General features: G+C 41.7%; 2 non-coding genes across 2 annotated transcripts; both read right to left on the minus strand.

Annotated features, from left to right (window-relative positions):
• Positions 1–6,773: 6,773 nt before the first annotated feature.
• Positions 6,774–6,844, minus strand: TRNAG-CCC. The gene has a single exon. It is a non-coding gene; the product is annotated as a tRNA-Gly (tRNA).
• An 80-nt stretch (positions 6,845–6,924) lies between these two features.
• Positions 6,925–6,997, minus strand: TRNAA-AGC. Its single transcript has one exon. It is a non-coding gene; the product is annotated as a tRNA-Ala (tRNA).
• Between the last annotated feature and the right edge of the window lie 1,300 nt (positions 6,998–8,297).

Genomic DNA, 8,297 nt, shown 5'->3' on the forward strand with positions numbered 1-8,297 from the left:
ATTCTTTAGGAGCAGCTTGATAACGTGCACACATGCACACGCTTAGCATAATGCCGGGATGTGTAGCACATAGGTATAACAAAGAACCAATCATAGAGCGATAAACCTTTTGATCAACCGGTTCACCATCTTTGGTCAAATCAAGATGTCCACTAGTAGGCATGGGTGTAGGCATACCTTTGCATTCTTGCATATTGAACTTCTTGAATAAGTCCTTGGTGTACTTCGTTTGAGAGACAAATGTACCTTCCTTAGTTTGCTTGATTTGCAAACCGAGAAAGAATTTGAGTTCACTCATCATAGACATCTCAAACTTCTCTGACATTAGCTTTCCAAACTTTTCACTAAATAGAGGGTTAGTTGAACCAAATATGATATCATCAACATAAATTTGGCATACAAATAGTTCTCCATTAACCCTTTTAGTAAAAAGAGTAGAATCAATTTTACCAATTTCAAAACCACTTGCAATAAGGAACTTGGTCAAGCATTTATACCATGCTCTAGGAGCTTGTTTAAGACCACAAAGAGCTTTGTGAAGTTTGTAAACATGATTTGGTTTCTTAGGATTGATAAAGCCGGGAGGTTGTTTGACATAAACTTCCTCCTCTATTTCACCATTTAGAAAAGCACTTTTAATGTCCATTTGGTACAAGGTGATATTATGGTGATTAGCATAGGCAAGTAAGATGCGAATGGACTCAAGTCTAGCAACGGGAGCATATGTCTCACCATAGTCCATACCTTCGACTTGTGTGTACCCTTGGGCGACGAGACGTGCTTTGTTGCGAACCACTTGTCCATCTTCATCTTGCTTGTTGCGAAACACCCATTTGGTACCAATGATGTTGTGGTTGTTGTCGGGCTTCTCAACCAATGTCCAAACTTGGTTTCTCTCAAAGTTGTGTAGCTCTTCATGCATAGCATTTATCCAATCCGGATCTTCCAATGCTTCTTCAACCTTCATAGGTTCAATGCTAGAGATGAATGAATAGTTTTCACAAAAGTTAGCTAAACGAGTTTTTGAGCGAGTGATTATCCCGGTTTGAATATCATTGTAGATTTGCTTGACGGGATGATCTTTGGCAATTCTTGCTCGAACTCGTGAGAGCTTTTGCTTGGGTATTCATTGAACATCTTCTTCATCTTGTTCTTCTTCTTGGCCTTCTTCATTGTTGACGTTGTCGTTCTCTTGTCGTGGTGGAGAAGGAGGTTGTTGATGTTCGTCTTGATGCATTTCCTCGTCTTCTTCATCTTGGTGTGTCCCACTTGTGGATGCTTCCATATCAATTCTTGGTTCACCTTGTCGTGAAGTAGAAGCTTCCACTTGGACGGACGAGGTACTCTCCTTCACCTCCGTTGGACGAATTTTGCCAATAGACAAGTCTTGGGTTGCTTCTGAAGGGTCTTTGTCTCCTACATCGATTGGCAATTGCTCTACTTGCGAGCGATTAGATTCATCAAACTTCACATCTACCGTCTCTTCAACCTTTCGGGTGAAATTGTTGTAGACACGGTAAGTGTGAGAGTTTGAGCCATAACCAAGTAGAAAACCTTCATGAGATTTAGGAGCAAACTTTGAACGACGATGCTTGTCAAGAATGTAGCACTTTGAGCCGAATACTCGAAAGTATCCAACTTGGGGTTTGTTACCGGTGAGGAGCTCGTATGCCGTCTTGCCGAGTAGCTTGTGAATATGCAAGCGATTTGTTGCATGACAAGCTGTCTCAACCGCTTCTGCCCAAAAGTGCTTCGGCGTCTTGTACTCATCAAGCATCGTTCTCGCCATTTCGATGAGCGCCCGGTTCTTCCTCTCAACAACTCCATTTTGTTGAGGTGTGTACGTAGCCGAGAACTCGTGTGAAATCCCTTCTTCGTCAAGAAAGGTGTCCACATTTGCGTTCTTGAACTCTGTTCCGTTGTCACTCCGAACCTTCTTGATCTTCACGTCAAACTGATTTTGGGCCTTCCTAGCGAAGTTTTTGAAGATCTTCTGGACCTGCGACTTGTCATTAAGAAAGAACACCCACGTAAATCTTGAAAAATCATCAACTATAACTAGACCAAAAGAATTTCCACCGAGACTCTTGTAGGCGTTGGGACCAAAAAGATCCATATGAAGTAGCTCGAGTGGCCTCCTTGTGGTCATGATGTTCTTCACGGGATGCCTTCCTCCAACCTGTTTACCTGCTTGACAAGCACTGCAAAGTCTATCCTTATCAAATATGACATTGTTAACTCCAAGGATATGATTTCCTTTAATAAGCTTGTCAAGGTTTCTCATGCCAACGTGACCTAGTCGTCTATGCCACAACCAACCTTTTGAGGATTTAGCAATAAAGCAAGTTTTAGGTTGTGCCTTTTTAGAGAAATCGACAATGTAAAGATCACCTCTACGCATACCGGTAAAGACCATTTTATGATTGTCTCGACGAAACACTTGGCAATCTACCTCAGTAAATAGGACATTCAAACCGAAATCAGCAAGTCTAGATACTGAAAGTAAGTTGTAGCCGAGAGATTCAACGAGCATGACATTTTGAATGGAACTATCATGTGAGATGGCCACCTTACCAAGGCCAACCACTTTACCCTTTGAATTATCACCAAAGGTGACATATTTTCGAGGGCCGTCATTTTCAGCAAGCTCACGGAACATCTCTTCATCTCCGGTCATATGATCAGTACATCCACTATCAAGAACCCATTCCTTTCCTCCTGACACATATCCCCGAAGATTTGCCGTAAGACCAAAATGTCTCATTGCATCATCAAGATCTAAGTCACTATCATCATCATCATCATAGTATCCATGTTCACCATGATCTTGTGACTCATCATTTCCTAGAGAGGGTAATTCATTAGATAAATGATCATCAAAGTGGTCACCTTTATGAATTCTTATAGCTTCGGATATAATGATTCCAACATCTCCTTTAGCACGCTTGAGATTGGTAAGCTCAAATAGACAATCACCAAAACTAGGATCACTAGAGTTCATCTTACTCAAGGCAATAGATTTATGGAGAATTTCATCCAACTTTTTCAAGGAATAATCGGGAAATCGTTCCTCAAGAAATTTCCATATAGTATACGCACAATTAAGAGTAGGACCACTAGCAATCAAATTTTTGGGCAATCCTCTAATGATGAGCTCAACAGTTCTAAGATTGTGAATTATGTCAATATCTTCATCTAAGGTAGGATGCAAAGGATCAATATGAGGTGCACAAGGGCTAGCAATATACTTGTTCAAATGATATTGATTGAAAATTACAAGCATCTCATTTTTCCACTCATGAAAATACTCTCCATCAAGAATAGGCACTCTATGTCTAAGAGTCCCTAAAGTAGACACATCCATCTTCCTCCAATGGTGATTAAACCAAGGCAATGGAGACCAAAGCTCTGATACCACTTGTAGGACTTGAAGTAGATGTGTCTAGAGGGGGGGTGATTAGACACTTAATGCTAAAGTTGCAGTTTTTAAGCCTTTTTGGTTTAATTGGAGTTTAGGCACAATTTCAACATTCACAATACATATCAAGCAAGCATGCAAAGAGTATATAGGCAGTGGAAAGTAAAGCATGCAACTTTCAAGAATGTAAAGGGAAGGGTTTGGAGAATTCAAACGCAATTGGAGACACGAATGTTTTTCCCGTGGTTCAGATAGGTGGTGCTATCCTACATCCACGTTGATGGAGACTTCAACCCACGAAGGGTAACGGTTGCGTGAGTCCACGGAGGGCTCCACCCACGAAGGGTCCACGAAGAAGCAACCTTGTCTATCCCACCATGGCCATCGCCCACGAAGGACTTGCCTCACTAGCGGTAGATCTTCACGAAGTAGGCGATCTCCTTGCCCTTACAAACTCCTTGGTTTAACTCCACAATCTTGTCGGAGGCTCCCAAGTGACACCTAGCCAATCTAGGAGACACCACTCTCCAAGAAGTAACAAATGGTGTGTTGATGATGAACTCCTTGCTCTTGTGCTTCAAATGATAGTCTCCCCAACACTCAACTCTCTCTCACAGGATTGGATTTGGTGGAAAGAAGATTTGAGTGGAAAGCAACTTGGGGAAGGCTAGATATCAAGATTCATGTGGTAGGAATGGAATATCTTGACCTCAACACATGAGTAGGTGGTTCTCTCTCAGAACATATGAGTTGGAAGTGTAGGTATGTTCTGATGGCTCTCTCCACGAATGAAGAGTGGGTGGAGGGGTATATATAGCCTCCACACAAAATCTAGCCGTTACACACAATTTACCAATCTCGGTGGGACCGAATCAACAAACTCGGTCGGACCGAAATAGTAAACCTAGTGACCGTTAGGGTTTTCGGTGGGACCGACTGGATCAACTCGGTGGGACCGATGTGCTAGGGTTAGGGTAAATCCAAAACTCGGTTTGACCGATTACTCAAACTCGGTGGGACCGATTTGGGTAATAAGTGAAACAGAGAGTTGACCAAGCAAACTCGGTGGGGCCAATTGCATATCTCGGTGGGACCGAAAATATTGCAGTAGGTAACATAGAGTTTGCAAGCCCATCTCGGTGAGACCGAGATCCCATCGGTGAGACCGAAGTGATTAGGGTTTTGGCAGTGACTATGACAAGTGAAACTCGGTGGTGCCGAATAGAAATAATCGGTAGGTCCGAGTTTGGCTTGGGTTTAGGTCATATGTGGAAGTGGGAAAGTAGCTGAGAATTTTGGAGCATATCATCAAGCACTTGAAGCAAGAGGCTCATTAAGCAACACCTCATCCCTCCTTGATAGTATTGGCTTTTCCTATGGACTCAATGTGATCTTGGATCACTAAAATGTAAAATGAAGAGTTTTGAGCTTTAAGCTTTAGTCAATCCTTTGTCCTTAGCATCTTGGAGAATTTCCCACAACCTTTAGTCCATGCCACTCCATTGTTGAACTTATCTGAAACATACTAGATAGAAACGCTAGTCCAACAAGAGATATGTTGTCATTAATTACCAAAACCACCTTGCGAGCACTTGTGCTTTCATACATGCGTCTTACATTATTCTGGTTGCGACGCACATGAGTAATACAAGTATCTAGTTCATTCAGTTTCCTTTTGATCTCGCGAATCAAGAAAGTTTCTTCATCTATCAATTTCCTTTTTTCTCAACACGTCAACGGCCTCGAGGTAGTCCAATTCAACAACTATGGGTGTGTTTGATAGAGTGCACAAAGGGTGCATGAGCTCAAAAGTTTTCTCTGGACCCACTTTTTGGTGTTTGATAGCCTGCACGGGGCCTCCTTGGCATGCACGAGCTCAGCACAAATACCCTATTAGCATGCACAAAGAGAGAACACCCCAACGGCCGTTCATTGGTCAGCATGCATGAGCGAAGCTAGCGACAACGTGTTCAAAAAAAATGTTCAAAATTTCTAAAAAAATAATTTAATTTCAGAATGGCAAAAATTGTTGAGATACTCAAAATTTGTTCAAATTTTCAAAAAATATCCAGATTTTCAAATTTTGTTAAAATGTTCAAAAATGTCCGGATTCTCAATTTTATTAAAATTTTCAAAAAAAATTCACAATTTCAAATTTTGTTTCCTTGTTTCAGAAAATTGTTCACAATTTTGAAATGTTTTGCTCACTTATTTGAAAATACCGGTTGCTACAATACCGATCGACATGACTAAACAGATGCAAGCTGCCAAACATAGTCTCAACTTAGAATGTCTCGGCACATATACTGCTACCAAACAACAGCAAATGCATGTATTCAGTATGTCTACACTTAGCATGTACCAGAGGAGAACAACCATGCTAGGTTGGGAATGCTACCAAACACACCCTATGTAGCACTAGCGGAACACCTTCAGAGATAGCATTCAGTTCTGGCTCAAGAGCATCCGACATTTGATTATGTTCAGCATGCTGCGAAGATAATCGCACCATCGGCATCTAGTTCTGATTCAAGACCCTCCTGACCTCAAATTAGCACCATTTCAGTTTCAGCCAAGCCATCAGCGACAAGATAGGAACCATCTGTGGTCAGTTTAACCTAGCCAATGTCCGGTGCTTTCCAGTTCGAGCCTATGATCACTAGTTATAATGTTCTAAGAGCATTACTAGTAGAACCCTCAAACCCTCACTAGCGTTTTAAGGGTCTAAAAGTAATTTTTTTGTGCACTTTTACGGGTTGAAAAACAGGGGCAAAGATTAGAACCCTCAAACCCAACCCTTATAACGGAATATTACCCATGAACGACGTTGCCGTTGCGCGCGGGAGGTCGACGGGGCGGCCGCCGGCGACGGAGGCGACTAGCAGCGGCGGTCACGGGAGTCGGGAGGATTTTCCTTCCCGCGCGAGGATAACCGCTAAATGAGGGTTGGGGTAGGTTTTGCTCCCCAACCCTTACTTTTGAGGATTGGGAGAGGGTTTGAGGGTTGGACCTTTAAAATTTTTTGAGGGTTTGAGGGTTAAGGGGTTCTAGTCTACGACTTTTTTTTGACGAAAATTGTAAAAAAATAGGTAATTTTAGGAGTTTGAGGGTTCTACTAGTAATGCTTTAAGTGTTGCTAGCTGTAGCTGGGGTCTTTCTTTACTGCTACTTCTATGACCGGGATTTGTGTTGGCCGGCGTTATGTGTTTCATGTCCTCTGTGTTCTTGTTCGTCATAGTGGGACGTGGTCTTGTTCCTTTTACCCCCCAAAAAGGGACAACAAAAATGTGCTAATTCCCAGAAAAATGTGTATAAAAGAACTTAAACTTACAAAAAGATAAAAATGGAAAAGAAATGCGCATCCAGGGAATCGAACCCTGGTCAGTACCGTGGGAGGGTACTATGATACCACTACACCAGATGCGCTTATCATGACGTTTAGACTAGACATTGACTTATATTGGTACTGGCAGATGAGAGAAAAAAAAAGAAAACAAAATCAGAATTGGAGAAGTGGGGTATCGATCCCCATACCTCTCGCATGCTAAGCGAGCGCTCTACCATCTGAGCTACATCCCCTTGATGTTACATAAATAGAAATGACAGATTTTGTAAGTCGTCATAACGAACAAATCATCGAAATCACTGATGGAGGAGTACTCTTTTTCTAGATACTCCAAGCAGCAGTGGCGAAGCATTCAGTGAAAAGAGTCCCTGGCCAAGCATCTCGTCCAGCATGCAACTTCTCAAGCCTGTCTCCCCCACTAGGCCAGCTAACTTGGAGTTTGTCCCAACAAGAGGCACAGTCAAAAAGAAAAAGATGCTCTGCTGTTTCTCTGGCAGCTCCACACAGCAGACAGTTAAGACCAGTGCCTATGTTGTAGTGTCTCCTATGAAACATGTCTCTGGTGTTCAATCTATCAACCATTAGGAGCCAGAGGAAGATTTTAATTTTCATGGTGCACTTGGATTTCCATATCAGTTAATTTTTTTTGCGGGTTCCATATCAGTTAAACTCTGGGTCAACCTGAACATCTCGGAAGCAGAAGTTCTTGGCAGAGAAATCTCCCCGGACGCAGGACCAGGCATCTATCCGATGGGGGTTCAAACCAACCGAACTGGTTAGGATCTGTAACTGCTATACTTCTGCTCTAGCCTGGATCGACAGTGGAAAGTGGAACGGGTGTTTGAGCGATGTGGAAGTGAGCATAGCTTGAACAGAAATGTCAGGCGAGATGGCAAAATAAGCACGTGAACATTACTTGAACTCGTGAACATTTATTTAATTTGCAACCATTTTCAAAAAAATTGCGAACATTTTAAAATTCATGAACATTTTTAAAAATTCGCGAGCATTCTTTGAAATTGTGAAAAAAAATTAGAACCCATAAACATATTTTGAAGCGAATTGTTTTATGAACATCTTTCAAAATGCAACATTTTTCGAATACATGAACACTTTTTGAATCAGCGAACATCTGTTTTGAATTGATGAACTTTTTTGTTTCACGGATTTTTCTTAAAAATCCATGAATATTTTTTGAATTTGCGAACATTTGTTCAATTGCACTAAGTTTTTTGAATACATGCCGGCCCAAAATGGCGCATTGGGGTAGCGAGGGGTGCATGCTACGTCTGGTCCCATCGTGCAACGTGCAAAGCCCAGGTTTGAGCGCCAAAACAAGCACCGGGCATTTAGAAAAATTGCCATGATGTACAATACTCTAAAAAGCAACATACAATACTTTTTAATTTGCCTTGAATGTTGATTTTTTTTCAAAAGATTTGCCTTGTGAAGTAGGTCTCACAATTTCTATATAATTTGCCAAAAATTGGTTACAACTAAAAGTGTCATCATGCAAAAGGCAAAATTGCCATC

Source organism: Triticum dicoccoides, chromosome 7A (assembly GCF_002162155.2).
Source record: "Triticum dicoccoides isolate Atlit2015 ecotype Zavitan chromosome 7A, WEW_v2.0, whole genome shotgun sequence".
NCBI lineage: Eukaryota > Viridiplantae > Streptophyta > Magnoliopsida > Poales > Poaceae > Triticum > Triticum dicoccoides.